Source organism: Amblyomma maculatum, chromosome 1, assembly GCF_055883805.1.
Source record: "Amblyomma maculatum isolate TAMU_Amacu chromosome 1, ASM5588380v1, whole genome shotgun sequence".
Lineage (NCBI taxonomy): Eukaryota > Metazoa > Arthropoda > Arachnida > Ixodida > Ixodidae > Amblyomma > Amblyomma maculatum.
Window position 1 is genome coordinate 475,679,011 of NC_139344.1, and position 25,566 is coordinate 475,704,576.

Consider the following 25,566-nt stretch of genomic DNA (forward strand, 5'->3'; position numbering starts at 1 on the left):
AGGGGCTAGGATCGAGTGAAAGTTTATAAATTAGTAAAAGAAATAAAAATTTAGCACGGAGGAATTTTCTTCTGGCTTGGAAAGTGACAATACCGTTTTCTGCCATTAATTCACTAACTGCTTTCTAGTAGCACCACGTCGCATCGAGTAGGTGCTACAGAGGAGGGGGGCAGTGATAAAAACTATAGTCGACGACAAAGCGAAGACAGTCAGTGGCTAGTCGGCGTAGATGACGAAGTTGGTTGCTAGTTGGCGTCAACGACGTAGTTGTTTGGCTGTAATAGCGCTCGGACCGTTCTCGGACTTCAGCAGTCTTCTAGGCCCAGGGCGTTTCGGCGTTTCGGCTCCTACTGTAGTACTGCAGGCCAATTTTATTATTTTTTGTTTTGCTGTACCTACTATTATTTTTATCCAAAGCGGAATAAGTATACGCAGTTTTGGACTCTGAGCAGTCAGATCCTTTTCTCACCTTAAATCTGTTCGAAATCTTGCGGCGAGATTAATTCTGAATTCCCTGCGAATGTTCGTTTTATCCAAGCGGTGATAAATTCAGCCAAAATCAAATATTCCGTCCTTCATTTTGTACCGCAAATATTCCACACTTCGTCTTTCATACATTTATCACTAATCTATTACAATATCGATTATCAGAACAGTTCTCTGCGTTTTTGACTGCTCTAACCCTGATGAAGCTGCTTGCTCACCGTTCGCTATTACTATTAGGTCACTTAACGCTTTCTTTCCCCAGACAGCCAAGGACCGAGATCACCTTCCTGCAGTCGCACTTCACCACACTCCTGCGGCACAACTCATTGATTTCATTCAAAACTCGTTGACACGCTGCAACAATCCACCCCGCACCAGCGGTACTTGAGGTATCAATAAAAATTTAAAACAAAATTAGAATGTAGATGAATACTGCAGATTTAGACACTTCCTCACGATACCAGGTTTGTTGGAGGAGTCATACAGTCTCTCATTTGTACACGGCAGCACTAATACCCTTGCGTTAAAGCGTAAGGTTTTGGTGCGCAAGGCGTAATGGGGCACATCAAGAGGAGATTTGACGCATGAAAGGCGGAGGAGGTTGACGCGGCTGAACAGTACGATTAGTAGTTAAAAAAGAGGCAAAGCTGGAACCATAAAATGGAAAGTGCTAGACGACAAGGGCAACGCGAGGGTTCCACTCAGTTTTCTCTGGCTAGCACGTAATATGCCTGAATACGCAAAAAGAAATTTTGCTCCACCTTAGACCTATCAGCTAGGCCATCAACACCGAGATCTTGACAAGGCCACTCCATTAGCCTTCTTCCTGATTGCAGATGTTCGATAAAGTGCCAGCAAATGAAACTGCGAGCGCAGATCTGAGTCGAATTACATGCTGTGCCCTCGTCACTTTATCCAAGCCCGTACCCACAGAGTCATTGCTGACCTTTTATCGCCCATCCGCAGAGGTGCCGTTTCGCTGCTGTGAAAGAAGGCGATGCACAGTCGACGGCTAAGCGTACTGACACCTCACACTACTGCGACAACCTCACATATCTAATGTATAGATCACTCTTCTCCGCTTTCAGTACCAAGCGTTATTCTAGAATTTAAAAAACGCCTCCCCCCTCTACTGAAATCACAAGCTTTTCTTTAATGAATCAAGACCTTGGGAAGAAATCTCATTAGGAGGGTGGTTGTGTGTGGTAAGATTGAGACTAGACTTCAGCTGTCTATCAAGAATTTTTTCTCGGAATATCACAGACCCGAAATACTTGCAGAGCCGTCTCGAATGATGCATTAGCAAATACTGTAATACTCCGCCAAATATTTATTCCACCGTAATTACCCCAGGACATACACTATAGCGCAGAAAAAGACGAGGACACAAGAAATTCGAACCCCACGAACAAAGAAGCTGTGTAACAAGTTAAACCTTAGCAAGCTAGCTAAAAAAATAGGCAATGCTGGAAACGATTTCTTAGACGTGTTGTTCAGTGCAAAAAGCCATAAACCGGAAAAACCATTCAGGGTGATCATTCCTGAAACTGGCAAAAAACAGTTTCAATGTGTTTGCAAAGCCAACTTAACCTTTTGCTGCTGACGACCCTTTTAAAATAGCGCTCGTGGTGTTCGATTCTCTTCTCTTGTGTCCTCGTCTTTTGCTGCGCTATAATGTATTGGAGCTATGTACCAACAAGCCCAAAAAACCACGCTACCCAGGAGAGTTCAAATTAAACATCATTTCGCCCCAGCACATGTGTCACTCTTTCACATTATGAATTTGTGAATCTGCACCATTATCTAGGGCAATATTACTGGTCTCGAGACCGGCCTGAAGGTTTAAAAAAGGCCTGATAGGAGAAAGTGAAATGGGTTTTACAAAACATCGATAGTTAAACACTATAGCTAAACGGGCGAGTTGGTGGAACTAAAAAACACCAAACATATCACAAGTATCATTCTGTCGCATATCTTTCAGCAATCGTTATCATGTGGAGTGTTGCCACAAGACTGGAAGGTAGGCCTAAAAAAGGTTCGCCATCTTCACGCCATAGCTATCGTCCCATATACCTCACAAGCATTTGTTCCAAGTTAATGGAGCATATGTTATCTACACTCACATCGCAAATTTTCTTATATCTGTAAATTGTTTTCACCCTAACCAACACGGTTTTCGTAAAGGGATGTCATTAGACACACAGTTAGCTCTATTTATTCATGACATTAGTTCTAACCTAGATGACAACATACCAGTTGATGCATTGTTCTTGGATTTTGAGAAAGCTTATGACAAAGTTCCCCACAGACGGCTTCTACTTAAACTTTCACGTTTGAACCTTGACCCACTAATTCTAACTTGGATAGAACACTTCCTCACTAACCGTAAGCAGTTCGTACACGCTAATGAATTTTTCTCACCTTTAAGCTCCGTCGCCTCTGGAGTGCCACAATGTACTGTACTCGGTCCATTACTTTTCCTAATCTATATTAATGACCTGGCTACTGATATAACTTCTAACATACGATTATTTGCGGATGACTGCGTAATATATCGACTTATCGCTAACCGCAACGATACTAAACTGTTACAGAACGACTTGAATTACATCGAATCCTGGTGTAGCAAATGGCTCATGTCCCTAAACACAAATAAGACGTCATTAATTACATTCCACCGTAGACAGTCCTTTCCTTCACCTTCGTATTATATATTTGGCTCTAAAATTTCCGCAGTTGACTCTTATAAATATCTTGGTGTAACCATTACCCGTTCCCTCTCTTGGTCTACTCACGTCTCTAACATTGCTAAAGACGCCAATCGCACGCTTGGTTTTTTACGCCGTAACTTGCGACTTTCACCTCCTTCTGTCAAACTGCTGACCTATTTAACACTCGTCCGTCCCAAACTGGAATACGCATGCGCAGTTTGGGACCCTCACCAGTCTAACCTTTCCCTTACCCTCGAATCCATCGAAAATCGTGCAGCAAGGTTCATTCATTCAGACTACTCATATCACTCAAGTGTTACTGATTTGAAGACAAAATCTAATCTCCTTTCCCTCCAATAACGCCGCAAAATAGCCCGGCTGTGCCTTTTTCATAAATTTTACCATTCATCACTAGGAAACTGTACCATCATGCCTTGTCACCGCGTATCCCATCGACTTAATCACAATAAAGTAGTATACCCGCCATCCGCAAATACCACTGCACATCTAAATGCTTTTTTTCGTCCAGACAGCAAAGGACTGGAATCGCCTTCCTGCCGACGCAGTTCATCTCGCTCATCCAGCACGCTTCAAATCATTCATTGAAAGACTCGCCACTGAACTGTAACAGCCCACCCCTCATTTAATACCCCACCAGGGGCATTTGAGGTATAAATAAATAAATATTGTTACGTGGAAGGTTTACACAGGTTTACAGTCCCAAAGCTGTCCGCACAACTAACGTTGATGAGGGCACCGATTTCACAACACTCAGCGTCGTCGTCTTCTCGGAGCCACTTCTTCATCCTCATCACGAACAGCGATTACAGCTAAGTAACACTAACCCTCGCGGGAAAAGCACAGTCCCGGTGCGGTCTATGTTAGCGAAATAGAACGTTGATAATAGGGCCTTAGACGGGACACATGGACTATTTCGGAGGTTGGAGCTGGTGGACGGGGACTTCGGAAACAGTGATTCAACTTCGTAGGTGACGTCGCTCACGGGGCGCAAAACACGGTAAGGGCCAGTGTAAATCGGCAAAAGTTTTTCACAAAAGCCTACTCGACGGCACGGGAGCCACAGCAAAATGAGAGATCCAGGAGTGTAGCGGACATCACGGTGGTGGCGGACGTACCGGACCTTTTGGGAGTCTTGGGATGCAGCGAGCCTGGCATGAGCTATCCGGCGGGCATCATGAGTGCGGGCAACGGCATTACTGGCGTAAGTACTGGTGGTGTCTGCCGCGGGTAGGGAGGTGTCGAAGGGTAGTAACGGATGTCGGCCAAATAATAAATAAAACGGAGAGTATCCAGCGGTAGAATGGACAGATGAATTGTAGGCAAATGTCACAAAACGGAGATGAACGTCCCAATCTCGATGGTAGTCAGACACATACATAGCCAGCATGTCTGTGAGGGTAGGGTTTAGACGTTCCGTGAGGCCGTTGGTCTGGGAGTGATAGGCGGTGGTGAATTTGTGGCGGACGGATCACGAACGGAGAATTTCGTCAACCACTCGCGACAGGAAACAGCGGCCATGGTCAGTTAGTAGTTCACGAGGAGCACCATGATGAAGAATCACGTTTTCTAGAAGGAAGTCAGCGACGTCTGTGGAGCAGCTGGTCGGGATGTCTCGGGTAATAGCGTACCGAGTAGCGTAATTGGTGGCGACGGCGATCCATTTGTTCCCCGAGGCGGAAACTGGAAAGGGGACAAGGAGGTCAACGCCTATAGGGGAAAACGGGTCAGTCGGTATGTGTATCGGCTGCATATGACCTGAAGGCAAAATTGTGGGCTTCTTCCGGTGCTGACACAGTTCACATGCGGCAATGTACTGCTTGACAGAGCGGTAGAGCCCCGGCCAGTAGAAACGTCGGTGCAGGCTGTCGTATGTGCGAGAGACACCCAGGTGGCCAGCCGTGGGAGCATCGTAGAACTGTTCAAGGATGGTGGATCGCAGGTGCTGGGGAACGACGAGCAAAAGGTCTGTGCCATCTGGTCGCATGTTACGTCGGTATAGAGTGTTCTCGTGGAGCATAAATAAGGCGAGAGATGGGTCAGGGTGGTCGGAGGTAAGACGGAGGATAACGGAATGCAGAGAATGATCTAAGTGCTGTTCCTTGGCAATGTTAGCAAAGGCCGAGACAGACAAGACACATGCATCATCGTCAGTGTCTGCAGGACTAGGGGAGTCGACGGGATGACGTGACAAACAGTCTGCATCTTGGTAAAGTCGGCCGGACTTGTAGACGACGGAAAAGGTGTATTCTTGTAATCGTAGCGCCCAGGGCCCAAGCGGCCAGTAGGATCTTTGAGAGAGAAAAGCGAACACAAGGCATGATGGTCTGTTATCACAGTAAAAGGGCGACCAAACAAATAAGAGCGGAATTTCGTAATAGCCCATACAAGCGCCAGACACCCTCGCTCTGCGATAGAATAATTTTGTTCGGGTGTTGAGAAGAGGCGGCTGGCATACGCAATCACCCCTGTACGGCCGTGTATATCTCCTATTCCATGGCCACTTGCGTCGGTACGGAGTTCAGTATTGGCGGAAGGGTTGAAGTGGGCCAAGACTGGTGGTGTAGTTAGAGCAGCAATAAGCTCTGAGAAAGCTGCAACTTGTTCAGGCCCCCAATAGAATGAAACGTCTTTTTTGAAGAGTTGGGTGAGCGGACGAGCAAGGACTGCGAAGTTCGGGACGAATCGTCGGAAATAGGAACATAGGCCAATAAAGCTTCGGACATCGCTGAATGAACGCGGAGTGGGAAAATCTCTGACGGCACGTATCTTGTCAGGGTCAGGTTGAACGCCAGAAGCATTAACCAAGTGTCCAAGGACTTTGATTTCTCGATGGCCGAAACTGCATTTCTTTGAGTTGAGTTTAAGGCCGGCGCGGCGGAATTGCTCGAGAATGGTAGAAAGGCGAGAGAGGTGGCTGTCAAAAGTGGACGAGACAACAATGACGTCGTCTAAGTAACAAAGACAAGTCGTCCACTTGAAGCCGCGCAGCAACGAGTCCATCATGCGTTCGAAAGTTGCAGGGGCGTTGCAGGTGGTTCCGATGTGGCGGCCGCTGCGGAGATCTAGCTTGTGACAGGGGATCGAATAGATTCACCTCCACCAAGAGATGTTACTTTGAAGGTTTAGAGAGGTTTACAGACCCAAAGCTGTCCGCACAACTAACGTTGACGAGGGCACCGATTTCACAACACTCAGCGTCGTCGTCTTCTCGGAGTCTGTTGCACTTCTTCATCCTCATCACGAACAGCGAATACAGCTAAGTAACAATATTGGATGGATATTCGGCTGTCGCGCTGTTTTTCCATCCAATCGAGAGTTACATCGGCGTCTCTGAGTTCCCCGAAGGCACAAAGGGTAACATCGCCAGACTTGGGTAAATATATAGCCCACTTTTAGCCATTTTCTTGTTATTGGGACCTGCTACCAGAGCAGAAAAGTACTAGAGTAGGTGAACTACATATTCGGAAATGGGTCCCTTTCCTGGTAATACGATCGTTTATACAACGTTACAACATAAGAAGCGTCCAATAGAGATTTCATAAAATCCCAAACATGTTACTGGCGATCTACATCTCAGATCTATGGGTTCGTAAATTTTTATCCACTCGAAACACAACGATCGTTATCGAAACAACGATCTGTGTCTGGGACGAGGATTTCAGCTTTTCCTACCAGTTGTTTTCGTTAACCACTATTGCATGTCGTATACTCAGAATGCATAGTTGCTGAAGCATCTGGAAATCGACTGCTGCTATCGCAGATGGTTACGGCGCCACTTGCCAACCGCCTGTGCTGAATTCGCTGCATGAGGAACCTTTGCACAGGTGCTCGAGCGAGGACGTCCAGCTGCCCGAGTTCGTGCGCAGCCCGACCCAGCAGGGCGGCGACGTGGGCTGGCCAGAGATGGTGCCCGTGCAGCGCGTCCGCCGCGGACTGCAGCTGCTGGGCAGCTCGCCGGGTAGAGACCAGCTGCAGCACTTCCTCGACGGGAGGGACCTGTTCGAGCGGGAGGAAGAAGGCGCCGAGGTGAAACTAATGCACGCTTTTTCTAGGCACAATACATTCTAGAGTGACAGATTATATTTTGGGAATGTGAACATCTTTATGAATGAATATTAGCTCTGAGGTTGCGAAAAAAGATTTTGTTGTTAATTGAACGTCCACGAGCTGCATTCATAGAAAACAGACTTCTACCAACGGTGAGACGCTCGATCGTTGCTTACATCGCTGGTGTCGTCCACAGACTCGCAAACTCCATCAGCCGCAATCGCTGCTGCCGCTTGGATCTGGCACGCTTCCACGCTTGGTAAGCTTCTCGGCAATCTGGTTTCTCGCTGTTAAGAGGTAGCCTGTATGGCACAGGTGCCTTCCATGTCCTCAGTGGCTTCCAGGCGAGCCTAATGCGCTTGACGATCGGAGTCGGCCTAATGCCTGCTCCGAAACGAACAGATAGACGGCTTAACCGGGCTATGGCGGGGATGAGGTGCGAGTTCTGCGAAACAGCTCTTACGCCCCCTATAAAAATCTCGTGATGTGATAACTTTAATTTTCCCCCTCGCAGATTATGACAAATCTCGTGATAGCGCGGCGTGACGTCACCGACACCTACTGACACTGAGCTCCGAGCGAGCTTAAGTTCATGGCAACGGAGATAAATTTTTAATATTTATTTATGAATACTGCGTTCTTGTATGCAAGATGGAACGAGTAGAAAAAAATGCAGACACAGAAACAAAAGTACAGATTAGCAAAATACTGCGGCTAGGTCGTCATAAGCATTATTCAGTCAAAATGTTTAAACAAATTCAGTGATTTCTGCCTGAAAACATAATCGTGGAGATCATTCAAATCTGTATTAGGCCTTGGAAATAAAAAAGAATCTAAAACAATTCGTTCGTTATTCAGTTGACTAACAATTTGACCTATTGATCTGTTTTGAATACATCTAAGTTATCTATTTCTATGTTACCGGTGTTATTTTTTCTACAATGTTATTTACCCTCTCCTGCTATGTCTGCCCTCTGAGACAGCACTATTTGTAAATAAATAAAATAAATAGCATTACCTCGCAAGTTTATTGTTGCAATAGAAAGAGAATGAGGATTTCTAGTTGGTACCCCGAGGAATAAATAAGGATGTTGGAGGTGTTACCGTTTATGGGATTATAAATAACAGAAAGATGAACTTGACACGACACATGCAATTTCTGTTATGAATTGAGTGTAAGCCGCTTTTTGAGAAGGTTAGTGTTTGACTCCCGTTCGTATGCGCTGTATATAAGCCTGTTTGCTACCTTTTGAATTCTGCCTAGTGTGTTAATATTTGACTTTGTATAAGGATCCCTTATAATTACTGCATATTCTAATATGGGTCTACTATTAGTATTATTGGCTAGGATGTGTGTACCGGGCATCGCTAAATTAAGCGAACGACGCAAAAAAATACATTTTCGGAGAGCATTTCCAGACATAGTCGCTTAATGGGGTCCAAGAAAACTTATTAGAAATCCATAGGATAAGGTATTTATACTGTGTTACTTTATGAAGGAAATTATTGCTAGCAGCGCCCTGACTCAGAAGAGGGTTCTTTCTCAGTGTTATTGTCATGGATATGGTATTTCGAAATAACTGACATCTCAGAGCGGTCATACCAAGAAATTCCTTTTACAGAATCATTAATCAGCCTAACTTCGTTTTCCATTTAACTTATTTTCTTCTACATTACCGAGGTCTTCCGCATATAACTTAGTGCGTATGGACAGATCGTAAACAATATCTTGAATAAATATTAAAGAAAGTAATTCGGAGGCGCTTTACCTTCGCTAAGAGTAGCCTAAGGTAAGAGTAAAAGTAGGTTAAGCTGAGAGAGTAAGGAAGTAAGGGAAGAAAAAGCAAGATTAGACTAAGAGTAATTTAAGGGCAGGCACAAATCACCCCAGCATCGCATATTCGTTGTCGAAATCATTCATTTTCATTTTGTGTATTTTTTATACCTCAAACGAAGGCCCCTGGTATGGGGCATTACAGTCCAGGCTAGAAGAAACGCCGGCGCACGCGGTCGTATGTGTGTGAGAGGCGAAGATGGCTAGCTGTCATGCATTTGTTCGAGAACGGCAGAGCGTAGGTGTTGGGGAACGACCAGCAAGTGCTCAGCGCCATCAGGTCGCATGTTGCTGGGGTACAGCGTGTTCCCATGATGGAAGAACAGGGCGAGGGAAGAATCACGGCTGTCAGTGCGGACGCGGTCGATGAGGGTTGCATCCAAGCGCGGTTCGTTGGCGATGCGGGAAAAGTCGGATATGGAGATGACTCCGATGACCTCTGGCGCTGCATGGTTATAAACAAACACAACACACACATAAGAGAATTAAGCCAAGACATTCCCAAAGATGATGCGCTAGCTACCAACTGCCTGTTTTTGTGGTAAAAAGAAAAAGAATGCATCACAAAAAACGTACGGTTACAATAGGAAGAAGTAACAAAAGATTCAGAAAAATCGCGAAGAAATTCATAAGGAAAAAATTACAAAAAAAAGAAAAAAAATAATGACAAATTGCGTCTTCTTGTCACATTGTCCGAACGGAGAAATATCACCTCCTTGCTGTTGAGCGCCACCGACGGAACACTCACGCATTCCCCTTCTTTCCCCGAAATCATCTTGAATGCTTCGATAATCTGTCTTTTAAAAGTCTTTTGCAAATTGGTTTCGGTGGCCCTTGGTACAGAATGGCTGCCCCTCAAGTCCTGTTGATCGTCTCCGTTTTACGAGAGCAATGGGTCGCCAGGTTTCCTGGAGCAGACAATGCGGCACACGAATTTCTGTGTTCCATTGGCCCTTCATTGATGGCCTGTTTGCTCCACATAGGCTTTCCCACATGTCAAGGGGATCCTGTACACGACAGCAGTACGACATTTGAAAAAGCGTTCGCTTTGCAGTACTCCGCATCCTTCCTTAGTCTCGCTCGTTTCATTCACCTTCCTGCACACTTTAACTTGCTCGGTGCAGAACGACCCTAATTTCAAATCGGCTGCCTATCGTCTTAAGACTCAATGCACATGGTAACTAGCGCTAAAGACAGGGAGAGAGGAGAAGCGGACACCACGAACGCTAGACATTAACTAAACAACACATTCAATATATGGGCAAACAATGTAAACACATCAAACCCTAAAGCGCATGTTCTGATTCAGGAATTGTATTTCTTTGGATGATAGGGATAACGATGGCTTGCTTACGCACGACTTTCGTTCAATATCAATGAGAAATACTTCGAGTATTTAATGCTCCTTCTGGTCCGAACTTGAAAAACTGACCCCTGTCTGATTGTATATCGGAGCACAATTATACTCACAGCGTTTACAATGTGCCGCCATGTCTCCCGAGTCTGATATTGCCTCGACAGCCTGCATGTGCTCCATTAGCCAAACAGTGATAAAAAGGCCAGGTTTGCCAATGTAGCAATTGCCACGTGACAAGGGAATTCTGTAAGCCATATTGGTCTTGCAGGCCACATACGGCATTTGATGTTTTGTTGGGAAATTGCGTTTTTCCTTCTCTGAGGCAACATTAACACTCTTGCAGAGTTTTCCGAGTTTATCAGGCACAATAAGCACAACTCGGACATTGCCTTTCTCCGCCACCTTCTTCAGGCGATGTGTCAGCTGGTGAATGTATGGCAGTGCCACGAATTTAGCCTGCATGCCCATGAGCCTGCAGCTCAGTCTCTGATTAAGGCAACACCAGTACTTCCTGACAGCCTATATGTACTTTGCTAAGGTTTAGGTATTATCCGCAGTCCTAGCAGTGTGTGCTTTATCGCCCTACGGTTTAGCTGTACCTTTTCCGGGTATCGACAAACCTTTAAATTCGATTTCAATAGTTTCGTTCGATTAATAGCCGTACTCTATTTATTTTATTTAGCTTCGCAAGTAAACTAGCTCAAACTAAAAGCATTCACTGGTTAAAGCTGTATGTGTAAAAGAATAGAATAAAAATGTAATATCCAATTCAATAGGTTAATGTTTTTCACTTTAGCTTCTCGTGTAGACAGATAGGTCCATTATTCTGTTCAGACACCTCATTAGTTTGTTATAGTATCGCGCGTAAATGCATCTCAATATTTACTAACGAATGAGCATGTCATTGACCTTCGGTATACCCACGTAATTCAGGCCCGTATTTGAGCGGGGAAAAAAGAATACCATAATACAACATTTTGGGCGAGTTGGTTACATACATTCATTATTACAGCGCAAAGACGGACGGGACAAGAGGAGGACACAACAGCGCTGACTGTCAACTCACAGTTGACAGTCAGCGCTTTTGTGTCCTCCCCTTGTCCCGTCCGTCTTTGCGCTGTAATAATGAATGAAAAAAGAATGCCTGTGGTTTCAAGCTGTTTTCCTGTAAAGTTTCAAATAAAAGGGGAAATTCAGGTTTCCCTTGGCAAACTTAATTGAGTGTTCGAGACGTTTAGCTGGAATACTGAAATTGTCTTGTGTGTGTTGTTATAAAGTGTTATGTTTATGTGCAGATATATAGATCTATGGTTCAAAACCTACATGCCATGCGGGCTAGATCTTGTGGGCGATTTCTCTGCCCGAGGGATGCGCACGACAAACACACAGTGGGCCGTATGACAAACATCTTTAATCTCACAGGGATCGTCGAAGTCGGTGCTAGGTCGTCGTCCGGGTGGCTGCGGGTCGTTTCCGTGGAGAGCGCCAGGAGCGAAGCAGGAACGAGGAGGCAGGGTTGGTTGGTGGACCAAGAGAGGGCGACGGCGGCGCGAGGCTTCCTTTATAGCCCCCTCGCGCGGGACCGGTTATCCCCGAACGAGCGGAGAGAGGGAAACAGGCACCGCGCAGGGGGCATTGGGATAGGGGCGCGGCCTTCGAATGCGCGGCGCGCACGGGCCTTACGTATACGTGGTGGAGGGCCCCACATCTCCCCCCCCACCTCAGCGTCTGACCCGGGCTATGCCAACAGCCGGGCCATGTCCATGTCCGAGCCAGGGTCGGCGTAAAATAGGGAGGCTTGTCGCCTGGCTCTGGCGGGATGCCCTCTCAGCTGGTTCGTGTGACGGGAGAAGTAGCAGGCATGGCGGGACTGTTGCGACTGGTCCCTCTTCGGCAGCGACCACATCCTCGGGGTCACAGCGCAGCTGGGCTCGGCCACGGATACACCTGGCAGCGGCCCTGAGCTGCTGCTCTACATCGTTGACCCCTTTCCACGTGGCGCCGTGCTGGATGCACATTGCAGCAGGCGTCTCCGCCCCGGGCACACCTGGCGTCCTGAGGCCCGTACTCCAGGCCTGGGCAGCGGGCTCCAATCCAGACTCGTTGAAGACGGCCAGCATGGCCGCGCTGGTCACAATGATGGGCCACAAACCACTACAAACTAGGGGGGTACCCCCTGTTTATGTGGCCCCTCCTGGAACCATGCGCTGGTTGCGGTTTCCCGCCCCAGCGACAGTGGTTCATCTGGCTGCTGCAAAATCTTATCAGAATGCATTCTGAAAAAAGCAAAGGCGTTAGACAAAGTAGACAAAGTACCTTGGCCTTAGGTTATAGCGTCGGTTGCGAACCGGGTTGCTACCTGTACGCCTTACTTTGGGGGATCGCTGCATCGCTTTGATCTTCCCCCGCTTCGCAGTTATCTAATTGCGAAGGTGGTAAGCTTTCAAGTCTGCGACGTGCACCGGACCAGCGGTTTCACCGCTCGCCAACAACCGCAGCTGGTAGGTGAGTAGCGTAGTCCGTGCCGTAACTTCGAACGGTCCAACCCACTTGCGCGCTAGCGACGCGGCGAAACCACGCGCTGCGTTACTAAGCGGGTGCGTTCTTTTCAGCACCAAGTCGCCCGTGTTGAAAACGACGTGACGACGACCTTTGTTGCACTGATCCGCTTGCTCCATGCGCGCGACATCGAGGTTTTCACGAGCCGCGCGCTGCGCTGCCTCAAGGCGCTCGCGGAGCTTTGCCGCGTACTGTGTAAGCAGAGGGGCGCGGGCCCCGCCGCGTCAAGTAGGGCGTTCTCTAGCGGAAAAGCGATCTCTTTCCCAAAATTCAAGTAAAAAGATGTCATACCCACCGACCTGTTCACGGTTGTTCTAGTGGCGAAAGCCAGTTCGGACAACCGTGCGTCCCAATCTCTGTGCTGCTCGGTCGTCGCGACCAGCATACTCTTAAAATTCCGATTCACTCTCTCGGTTATGTTGCTCTGAGCGTGGTAGGGGCTCGTTTTCCTGTGGCGGATTTGAAGCGCCCGACAGGAATCAACAAAGACTTTGCTTGTGAAATACGAGGCATTGTCTGTAATCAGGTCGGAAGGGAAACCGAAACGAGTGAATGTCTCCAACAGTTTCTCCCAAATCCGTTCTGACACAAGCTTCCTAAGGGGGAAAACCTCAACCCACTTGGAATAGCGGTCCGTTATTACCAGGATATATTGGTGTCCGCGCGCGGAGCGAGGGAGGGGTCCCATGATATCGCACGCGACCACTTGCCACGGATAGTTGCTAACTACCGGCTTCATCAAGCCCGCGGGTTTCCCCGCACGAGGCTTGGCTACCTGGCAAACAGGACATGTACGGGCGTAACCCAGCACATCCTTTCTCATACCTGGCCAGGTCGCGACCCGGCATAACTTATCGTAAGTCTTACTGCCGCTGCCATGGCCTGCCAGCGCTGAGTCATGGAAGTACTGGAGGAATCGTTTTCGCAACTTCCTCGGGACCACGACTCGGAAGGGGGATGCAATCGCCTCTTCCTCGTCAAGTTGGGGGATGTAGCGTAGCAGTAAGCCATCATCGCCCAGCAGATACGCGTCGTACTTGCCCTCAGCGTTCCCGGTGCAAGCTGCACTGCTCGCAAGCTCTGTCAGCACCCGCTGGCATAGACCGTCTGCTTTCTGGGCCTCAATTAGCTCTTCCCTACTGACCGCTACTCCCCAAGACAGATTTCTCTCTGCCTCGCTTTTTGGCAGGCGAGTAGTCGCCGCCACCAGCTGCTGCGCCTTCTCTCTCTCGCAGCACCGCGCGGCAACTCTGTCCGCCTCCTTTCTCTCTTTAACTACGCAGGGCGCGACACTCGCGTCCGCCCTCTCCTCCTCTCCACTAGCGGCGACGCCGCTTTCAGCAAAGCTGGTCTGCGCCTCTTCTGCGCTTCTGCCAGCCTTCAACGGTGCGCGCGATAACGCATCGGCCACCTTTTTCATGCTGCCCCGGCGGTACTCAATGGCGTACGCGTAACGTTGCAACATCAGCGCCCATCTTGCGAGTCTGCCTGCGGAATTTTTCAGCCTCTTTAACCACGAAAGTGCCTGGTGATCTGTCTGCACAGTGAAAACCGCTCCGTCTAGGTACATGTCGAACTTTGACAATGCGAACATTATCGCCAGGCATTCCTTTTCGGTCACGGAGTAATTCCGCTCCGCCGATGTGAGCGTGCGGCTAGCGAACGCGACAGGGCGCAGCTTGCCCTCGTGTTCCTGCAACAAAACAGCTCCTGCACCGGCATCACTAGCATCTGTCTGCACGACAAACAGCTTGTTCAGGTCGGGGAGGCGCAAACTAGCGGTGTTCGCTATCGCGCGAGCCAAGGCAACAAAGCGTCGTTCTGTTTCTTGCCCCAGACCCACTTCGAGCCTTTCCGCAACAGCTGGTTCAACGGCCTAGCGAGCTCTGAACAACTAGGGATGAATTGTCTGTAAAAGGCAACCATTCCCAAAAACCTCTGCAAGCTTTTCACGTCCGTCGGGCAGGGGTAGTTCAGAATTGCCTGCAGTTTGTCATCGTTCGGTCTCAAAGTGCCATCATCAACCACAAATCCCAAGAGGTTCACTCTCTTTGATGCCAACTGCACTTTCTTTGGGTTGAATGTTATACCTGAACGTCTCATTCTTTCAAGAACGGAATTCAGGTGAATGAGATGCTCTTCAAACGACTGTGAGAATATCACGACGTCGTCGAGGTACGCAATCGCGTAGCTGAACCTTGCATCGCCCAGCACGATGTCCATCAATCGCATGAACGTGCTCGGTGCATTAGACAAACCAAACGGGAGTCGAGTAAATTCGAAGAGCCCGCGGTGACAGGCGAATGCGGTTATCTGAATGTCACCTTCCGCCACCTCAATTTGCAGGTACCCTCTGCTTGCTTCCAGGACTGTGAAGAACCTTGCGTTCCCTAACGCGTACATCACAGCCTCGATCGACTGGAAAGGGTACGCAACCGTAGGCGTCAGTGAGTTGAGCTTTCGATAATCAACACACAGCCTGACCGAACCATCTTTCTTTGGCGCTAGAACCACTGGGGACGCTCAGGGACTTTGTGAGGGTCTCACCGCGCCGGTATCTATCATCTCGTCAAGGGCGCTGTCGAGAAGCTGTCTCTTATGCGCGCTTAACGGCCGCGGGTTACATCTGAAAGGACGCGCATCACCTGTTTCGATCTCGTGCTGAAGCAAGTCGGTTCTGCCTGGTTTCTCTGTGAAGCAATCCGAAAACGGGAGTAAAATTTCCACGAGCCTTCGGCGCTGACTACCGGTTCCTGAGAAGGACGCGATAATTGCTTCTAATCGGCTACCATTCAGTGTCGCGGCGGAGCCCTCTACCACACAAGCGTGGACGCTCGCCCGCTGAGCGACGCATTCCTGTTTGGGTGCGCTAACAAAGGGAATGAGGGGGGTGAAAGGGCTGTAGCGATAGCCGTTCTCCCCCATGTCAAGCACAATGCCTTCGCTCGAAAGAAAATCTCTTCCCAGAATAACTGGTATGGCTAAGCCGGGCAGATAGACGAAGCGATGCCTCCACTTCCTGCCGTCAAAACGCAGGACCAGACGTACCGCTCCCGCCGCTTTTGTCTTCCCTGCTGCTAAGCTCAAAGGGGTTTCGGCTGGACTGACACGGATGTTACACCTACGGCAGGCCTCGAAAACATTCACCGACCAGTGACAGAGTTGAGCCCGTGTCAACGAGTGCCGAGTAGCTTTGACCAACTAACCGCACTAGCATAAAAGTGCTCGAGCGCGACAACATTCCTTGCGCTCTACAGGCGAGGGGGACAAAAGCCTCTGCGCCCCCGGGGCGGTCGCCCGTTGACGCAGCGTGGGAGTACATTTCCCATTTTCCGCCGTGGCTACCACGAAATTCTCCCGCCGACGGCGACAGGCTGGTGTTACCAATTATGGCCGCCGGCGGTCCGCGTTTCCCTGCATACGCCTTGCTTGACACTCTCGTGCCACGTGGCCCGGCTGTTTGCAATTCCAGCAAAGCCGATCGTTCACCTGCCGCGCGGTCGGGGGATGCCGCGTTCCACGAAGCGGCTGGGGACGTCTTTCCCCTCTCTCCGCGCCTGTGCGGATGTCGCTGGCAAGCCCAGCTCTACGCCGCTGCTCGAACGCGTACGGGTCAAGAGCGCGAGGAATCGCGGAGCCTTCCGCTGGCCTTTCCTGCCCTACCGTCAATACGTCTGCGCCTCTGGCGCGCGGCACGGAGTCTTGGCCTCCGGCCAAGGCGCATCGCGGCTCTAGCGATTCGGCTGGCCTGGGGGTGGCTGGTAGCGCAATTCAGCCAGTAAATCCGCCTGTACTACCTTCGCTTCCTGTGCTAGGGCCTCGAGGTTTGCAAAACCACGTCCCCGCAAATACGGCTTGAAGCGCGGATGGCATTGCCTCATCACGCGGGTGACCTGTTCTGGATCGGTTGCCGTGGGATCTGCCCTCTTGTAGAGCTCCTGCATTGCGCGTACATACTCGAGGAGGCTCTCCTCTGGGTGCTGTGTGCGCAACGCTAGCTCCTCAAGCATCCGGTGTTCGTAATCGGGCGGCAAGAACTCGGCGCGGAAGCGATCTGTGAAGTCTGCCATCGACTGGAAGGCCGGCTGGCAGCTTCTCCGCCGCGCCGCGCTCTCAACAAGTGCCACGGGGATTAGCTGCGCTAGCACCACGTTGTCTGGGGAAACCAGTGAGGTCTGATAATCCTCGAGTTCTTGCAAGAACTCGTGGACTGACTTCACGTCCATGTAGCCGGAAAAGGAGGGAACCTCTACATTTATCCGCCGACGCGAGACTGCCGCCGCAGCTGTGTCTTGGTTGGCGCTAGCCACCGAGCCGAGCTGAAGGGTCAACACCGACAACACTTCGTTCATCTGCCTCATCAGGGCGGCCGCATCGGTAACCTGCGCAGACTCTACCGCGTCCTTTACCTCACTTCCGGACGCACTGGCGTCCGAAGCGGCGGCCCTATCTGGCACGTCTTTTCTCGGAGGCATTGCACTCAACAACTAAGGCCGGCCGGGAGCTTGAACGCGCACGACTACCACCTAGCCCGCATCAAGAGGCTAGTCACAAAGGCTAAACACTTCATAAAACTAACATACGCACAAAAAAATTAAAACACAAACCGCCCGACACTAACAAACACACACACATAACCCACAACAAAATAAAACACTGTACAAACACTACTATACTACACTCCGTGTCATCTGCACACACGATAGCCCTAAACTCAAAATGGCGTCGCGCCTAACATACAAAGGACCGGCCCGTCGTGTTGCCGTGCGCTGCCACGTTGGCAGAAAAATCGTGCACATGGGTGCTAATTCAGCCCCAGTTGGGTGCCAGTTGTGGGCGATTTCTCTGCCCGAGGGATGCGCACGACAAACACACAGTGGGCCATATGACAAACATCTTTAATCTCACAGGGATCGTCGAAGTCGGTGCTAGGTCGTCGTCCGGGTGGCTGCGGGTCGTTTCCGTGGAGAGCGCCAGGAGCGAAGCAGGAACGAGGAGGCAGGGTTGGTTGGTGGACCAAGAGAGGGCGACGGCGGCGCGAGGCTTCCTTTATAGCCCCCTCGCGCGGGACCGGTTATCCCCGAACGAGCGGGGAGAGGGAAACAGGCACCGCGCAGGGGGCATTGGGATAGGGGCGCGGCCTTCGAATGCGCGGCGCGCACGGGCCTTACGTATACGTGGTGCAGGGCCCCACAATCTTTAAATCAGGAATTGGGTACATAAGGCATATCTGACCAGATATGCCTTATCTGGTACTCGAAATCAATAATTGGGCAGATCAGGCATATACAACCAGATATGCCTTGTCTGGTATTCGAAATCAGGAATTGGGCAGATAAGCCTTATCTGGCCCAGATCTGTCTCAATATACATCTGCCCAATTCCTGATATACCTGATCTGGATTTTTTTATAAGTCCACATATGGCATTTCCGTAAGGGTTGATTGTTTCAATGGTGAAAAAGATTTCTAATTCGGCTGTTGAGGGAGAGACAAGTCATTGCACTTCTGAAGGTATGGTTGCTTGGTGGGCTAGTTGGTCCATATCTAACTTGTATTACAGCCCGAACCACAAGAAGGGACAATTCCCTTACGGAAATGCCATATCTGGACTTATAAAAAAATCCAGATCAGGTATATCAGGAAATGGGCAGATATGGTATATTAAGACAGATCTAGGCCAGATAAGCCCCTTCATGGATCACTGCCTTGTCGTGGCGGAGGGGCTCGCGAAACTCGATGAAGTCGTGAGCTCTGCTGTCTAGGGCCACCCAAGATAGGTCACGGAAGAGAGTTTTGACAAAATGTGATTCACTGGAGAAGGTAATGGCAACCCACTCCAGTATTTCCTGCCAAGAAAACCCTACGGCCAGTCACAATACCATTAATGATATGGCGCCGGAAGATGAGCCCCCCAGGTTTGAAGGCGTCCCACATGTTACTGGGGATGAACAAAGGGCGATTCCTAGTAGCTCCAGGACGAATGAAGCGGCTGGGCTAAAGCCAAAAGGACGCTCAGTTGCGGATGTGTCGGGAAGCGACCGGAAAGTCCGATGTTGCAAGGAGATATATCACATAGCAACATGGAATGTAAGATCTATGACGCAAGGTAAACTGGATGTCGTCAAGCGGGAAATGGACAGATTGAACATTGATATCTTGGGTATCAGCGAGCTCAAGTGGACCGGAATGGGAGAATTTAACTCCGGCGACCATTATGTCTTTTATTGTGGGCACGAATCCAAGAGAAGGAATGGGGTCGCTCTCATAGGAAACAGAATGGGCAAGCAGTGCTAGGGTACAGCCCCAAAAACGACCGAATGATTTAACTTCGGATCCAAGGTCACCCTTTCAACATAACAGTTATCCAAGTCTATGCACCGACCACTACTGCTGAGGAAGCTGACGTTGAGAGATTTTATGCAGACCTACAATACCTTTTAGACCGCACCCCATCATCAGACGTCGTTTTTCTCATAGGAGACTGGAATGCTAAGGTCGGGAGTGAAGACATATCCGGAATTATAGGCAAGTTCGGTCTTGGCGAGCAAAATGAAGCTGGGCAGAGGCTAGTAGAGTTTTGTCAAGAAAACAACCTGACCATAGCGAATACTCATTTTCAACAGCAACAGAGGCGCCTGTACACATGGACTTCACCGGACGGTCTGTACGGTCAGATCGATTATATTCTTTGCCGGCAGAGATGGAGAAGCGCTATACAAGCAGTAAAAACAAGGCCTGGGGCAGATTGGTGCACCGATCATCAGCTTCTTGTTGCCAAAATTAAGCTTCGATAGAGGAAAACGCAGAAAACTAGAAGGCCTTTCAGGTATGATCTGGATCAAATTCCAGTAGAATATGCTGTGGAAGTGAGGAATCGATTTCAAGAATTAGATCTAGAAGACAGAGAGCCAGAAGAGATGTGGACTGATGTTCGTGATATAATACAAGAAGTTGCCACTAAGGTAGTTCCAAAGCAAAAGAAATGCAAGGAAGCAAGCTGGTTATCTGAAGAGGCTTTGCAAATAGCTGAGGAAAGGATGGCAAAAGTAATGGGATACAAGGTTCTAAATGCGGATTTTCAGAAAATAGCAAGGAGAGATAAGAATGCCTTCCTGAACATACAGTGCCAAGCAGTTGAGGACAACAGCCAATTAAGGAACACAAGAGCTCTGTATAAGACAATCAAAGATATCAAAGGAAGATTCTGTGCTAAGCCGGGCGTGATAAAGGACAAACGAGGCAAGGACCTCACTGAAGCCTCAGAGATAAAGAAGACGTGGCAGGAATACACAGAACTCTACACGAAGGACCCGAATGTGCAAATCCAACATAAGACGGTTGTGATTACTGATCTCGAGCCGGGCATCCTGAAGAGTGAAGTTGAATGGGCCTTAGCCAGCCTTGCTTAGAACAAAGCTGGCGGAATTGATGGCATAAAACCTCTTTTCACTTCAATAGAAAACCAAATACATGACTAAAGTACATGCGAAATCGAAATGTATTGTGCCTTTACATTGTTCCAGAGTTTCATAACTGTTGTTACATTTCCTTATGTTTTGTTATTGGCACGTGTCTGAATGCGTATTTTGTACTGTGTTGATAGTTTTTAACTCGGTGTTTTTGTTTCATGTATAGTTATATACGGTGAAGATTGTTGTATGTAGTTGCATGTGCATTGCCTCTACTTTGTACCCGCTGCTGTTGCGCCCAGTGGGGCCAAGACCTCGTCAGGAGACTAATTACCTCCTTGTGTCCTGCCCCACGGGCAGTAGTACCATGTATTGCCCACACAATCACTGAATAAATAAATAAATATAAATAAATTCCAGCTCAGTTGCTTCAAAACCTCAACCATGACGCTGTTGACATTCTGCATACATTATATCAAAAGATTTGGACAACCCTGCAGTGGCCACAGGATTGGAGGAGGTCAGTTTACATCCCCATTCCAAAGAAAGGCAGTGCCACAGATTGTTCCAACTACTGCACGATCGCACTTATTTCGCATGCTAGCAAGGTGATGTTGAAAATCCTCCAAGGAAGGCTGCAGCAGTATGTGGATCGGGAGCTTCCGGACGTGCAAACTGGGTTTCGCAAGGGCAGAGGAACTAGAGACCAAATTGCCAGCCTTCGCTGGATCATGGAAAAAGCAAGAGTTCCAGAAACCCATCTACTTCTGCTTTATTGATTATGCGAAAGCGTTTGACTGCGTAGATCACAGCAGATTGTGGCAAGCTCTCCTAGAGACGGGAGTTCCAATTCACCTCATCTGTCTCCTCAGGAACCTGTATGAAGTACAAGAGGCCACAGTCAGAACTGGGCATGGTCTTACTGATTGTTAGGACGGAAGAACTTACTGATTGGTTTCCGATTGAGAAAGGAGTGAGGCAAGGCTGCATACTGTCGCCCTGCCTATTTAACCTATATGCAGAGTGCATCATGAGGAAGGCCGGCCTGGACGAGTCTTCAGCTGGAGTGAAGATTGCTGGAAAACGTATCAACAACCTTAGATATGCGGATGATACCACTTTAATGGCAGAAAGTGAAGTGGAACTCAAGAGACTTCTGATGCGCGTACAGGAAGAGAGTGAGGAGTTTGGGCTAAGACTGAACATTAAAAAGACAAAGGTCATGGCGTCTTGCCCTATCAAGTCCTGGAGCATCAATGGACAAGAAGTGGAAGCTGTGACAGATTTTCTCTTCTTGGGCTCCAAGATTACCTCGGAAGGAGACTGCAGCCATGAAATTAGGAGACGCCTGCTTCTGGGAAAGAAAGCAATGGTTAGCCCTGACTGCCTAGTAAAGAGCAGAGACATTAGTCTGCCAACCAAGATCCGTATAACTCGTGCTATGGTCTTTCCAGTTGTGATGTATGGATGCGAGAGTTGCACTGTGAAAAAGGCTGACCGCCGAAGAATTGACGCGTTTGAATTGTGGTGCTGGCGAAGACTCTTGAGAGTTCCTTGGACTGCCGGAAGATCAAATCAGTCGATATTGTCGACCATAAACCCTGACTGCTCATAGGAGGGTCAAATTCTTAGTTAAAGCTCAGCTACTTTGGTCATTTGATGAGAAGAGAGGAGTCGCTGGAGAAAGATTTGATGTTGGGAAAGGTTGAGGGTCGCCGTAGAAGGGGTAGGCAGCGAACGAGATGGTTAGATGGCATCCTCGAGGCACTGCAGATGAAGTTATGTGATGTTAGGAAGATAGTGAGAGACCGGTAACCGTGACTTGATATGGTCCATAGGGTCACGAAGAGTCGGACACGACTGAACTACTAAAGTGAACTGAAGTCCAGATAAGGCATATCTGCCCAATTCCTGATTTCGAGTACCAGATAAGGCATATCTGGCTGTATATGCCGGATCTGCCCAATTCCTGATTTCGAGTACCTGATAAGGCATATCTGGTCAGGAATGCCTTATCTACCCAATTCCTGATTTAAAGATCTAGCCCGCATGCAAGTAGGTTTTGAACTTAGGATCTATATATCTGCATATCAACATAACACTTTATTACAACACACACAAAACAATTTCAGTATTCCAGCTAAACGCATGCTCAATCAAGTTTGCCAAGGGAAACCTGAATTTCCCCTTTTATTTCAAACTTTATAGGAAAATAGCTTTGAAACCACAGGTTTTCTTTTTTCCCTGCATATATGGAATCGCTCAAAAGACGGTCCTGAATTACGTGTGTATACCGAGGGTCAAATACATGTTCATCCGTTAGTAAATATTGAGATTCTACTAATTTACGCGCGATACAATAACAAACTTATGAGATATCTGAACAAAATAATGCCTGCACGAGAAGCTAAAGTGAAATACATTAACCTATAAATAAGATATTACATTTTTATTCTACTCTTTTACACACAGAGCTTTAACCAGTAAATGCATTTAGTTTGAGCGGGTTTACTTGCGAAGCTAAATAAAATAAACGGCGATTAATCGAACTAGACTATTAAAATGGAACTTAAAGGTTTTTCGACACCTGGAAAAGGTACCGCTAAACCGTAGGGCGTAAAACACACACCTAAACCTTAGCAAAGTACATATAGGCTGTCAGGAAGTACTGGTGTTACCTTAAGCAGAGGCTGCAGTGCAAAATGAGCGAACGCGCCTAACTTGTGGTTGCTTTTCAAATTAGGAGAGGAAACGAAAAAAGCATGTCCGATGGCATTTGTCATGACAGCGACAGCTCTGCCCCTAAGCCAAATCAAGCATGACGCTACTTAAGTAGTGCAAATAATAATAATAATAATAAACAACGAAGGGCCCTATCCACCCACTGAAATTTGTCAAAATTGCTGGAGCGAAAGACAAATTAGCAACGAAATGTACGGAAAAATATCGCATACTGGAAATTACCGTCCAATTTCCTGATTGGAACATTAATGTTCCGTCAAAATAATAAAGTGAACAATATCCTGAGGCTGGCAAGTGCTAGTTCCCGACAAGAAGTCTCACGTTCACGGTTTTGGTGATCGGGCGTGAAGATGAGGCGGCACTATTAGGGTGCGATCCGAAACAATGGTGAGGATTTGGCCGGGCCACCCAGGGCAGAAGCCCCGAAAAGTTCAGTCGACCATCAGGTTTGCTGCCAAGGCTGGGGAGGCAGCTTTCACCCGCAGTGGGACACAGTAATTTCCTCTGTGCCGATGGTCAGACTGAAGCTCTTGTAGGTTTGCTGTCGCATTTTTGTTACATGCACACAGCTAATAGCGAACAGGCGCTGGCGCACACACACACCAGCATACACAACATGCAGCACGCCCGCCAGCTGCACCGAACGCCGATGTCTGCCACCGAAAAGGAACCAGGTACCAAGTGCTTAGGCGCACGGAGTTGAAAGGGGGGGGGGAAGAAGCAAGCACGCACAAAACGGAGAGCTCGCGGCATACGCGGTATAGAGCGTGGCAGCGAGGAGGAGAGATGAAATGCGAGCCAGCAACGCAGGGGCCGCCGCTGTCTGAGAGGGAAGAGGGGAACGCAGGAGAGGAGGAGTCACTGTCTAGCCACTGCGGCCCTCGACGAAGCAACCGCCAGCTGTCGCGGAGGGTGAGTCACCGTCTGACAGCGCGAAGGGGGCCGTATACTGAACTGCCATCATTTTCTTGATATTTTGAATCGCTCAACTTAACTGACCATGCTTTTGTGCACCGGACTGCGGCCGCATTTTAAATTAAAATGCGAGTTAGTAGGCAGAAAGAGGAGCATGTAGCTATAACCCAGCGCCCTCCTGGATTACGGACCACATGGTGTAATAATTATAGTGCTGCGAAATCTGCAAAATATTTGAAATATTAGGAGTCGTAGCTATTTTTTAAATTGGATACAATTAACAAGAAGCATACAGGCCATATTGAGTGTAGAAAAATTGAAGCTCGACCACATGATGCCAATCTTGGATATTTGCAAAGGCAGACGAAGGCCAGATATTGCTAATATACAATAACTATGACGCCTACATAATTATGGCCCCGATGAGGTTATATAAAATCCTGTTGACGCCAGGCATATGGCCCTGGTCTGTCTATATAAGGTCATGATGATGCCGTATATGCCCTTTATCAGGCCACATAAGGTCGCGAGGATACCATATATGCCCCTGATCAAGCCATATAAGGTCCCGTTACCTGTTCAGATGTGGATTATATGTTGCATGATATGGCCAAATCTGAGCCATATAGGGGCAACATTTTGCACATATATGACCTTATCTGGCCCAGATAAGGCCTTATATATTTAAGGTCCAGATAAGGCCCAGATAAGGTCTTATATATGCCTTATATATTTATATCTGGCAGCATATGTTCCATATCTGGAGCAGATATGGGATTTCCGTAAGGGTTAACGACAGACAAAGTGAAAAGAGCGCTCTTTTCACTTTGCTTTTTCACTTTGTCTGTCGTCGTCCCTTCTTGTGGTTCGTGCTGTAATACAAGTATGAAGGTATGGATTGTCTCCTAAGGAAGGATTACTGTTTGGGGAAAGGTAAGCTCAAGCAAGTGTTGATTATTTACAACGTAACGATCTCACCTTGCTTGTCTCCGACAAGGAAGGTGGGTTTGGAGTGATAACAAGACATTTCTATCTATGCAAAGCGCGTGAGGCTATGCAGAAACTTTTTGTGAAAATGCTCTTTACTGGTGCAAGGATAAAAAAGCATGCCATTTCCCTTTGAAAAGACATTAACTTGGCTAGTCTGCAACGAATGACTGAAGGTGCTGAAAAAAATCGGTTGACGGTATTTTTCTCGGCAAAAACGCACAAGCTCGAAGTCCCTCTGCGTGCTATTATCACCGAAGCAGGCTCTTGGCAGGGTCTCCATTCCCGGTTCATACAAAACCCATTGAAACTCCTTCCTGTTAATGACCCGTTCAGAGTGGCTAAATCCAAAGACGTAATCATTTTTTTCTCGAAGGAAGAGCTGTCCTCTGGTACCAAATTCCCCTTCTTGATCGATGTTGAAAATATGTTTTATTCTATTCCTAAAAGTGAGATGTTATTGACAGGGAAAGAAAGCATTGAATGTTTAGGAACG

General features: G+C 48.2%; 1 pseudogene; it reads left to right on the plus strand.

The window, feature by feature from the left end:
• The window catches only part of LOC146210018 (uncharacterized), a 495,553-nt pseudogene that overhangs the window by 304,857 nt on the left and 165,130 nt on the right, over positions 1–25,566 (plus strand).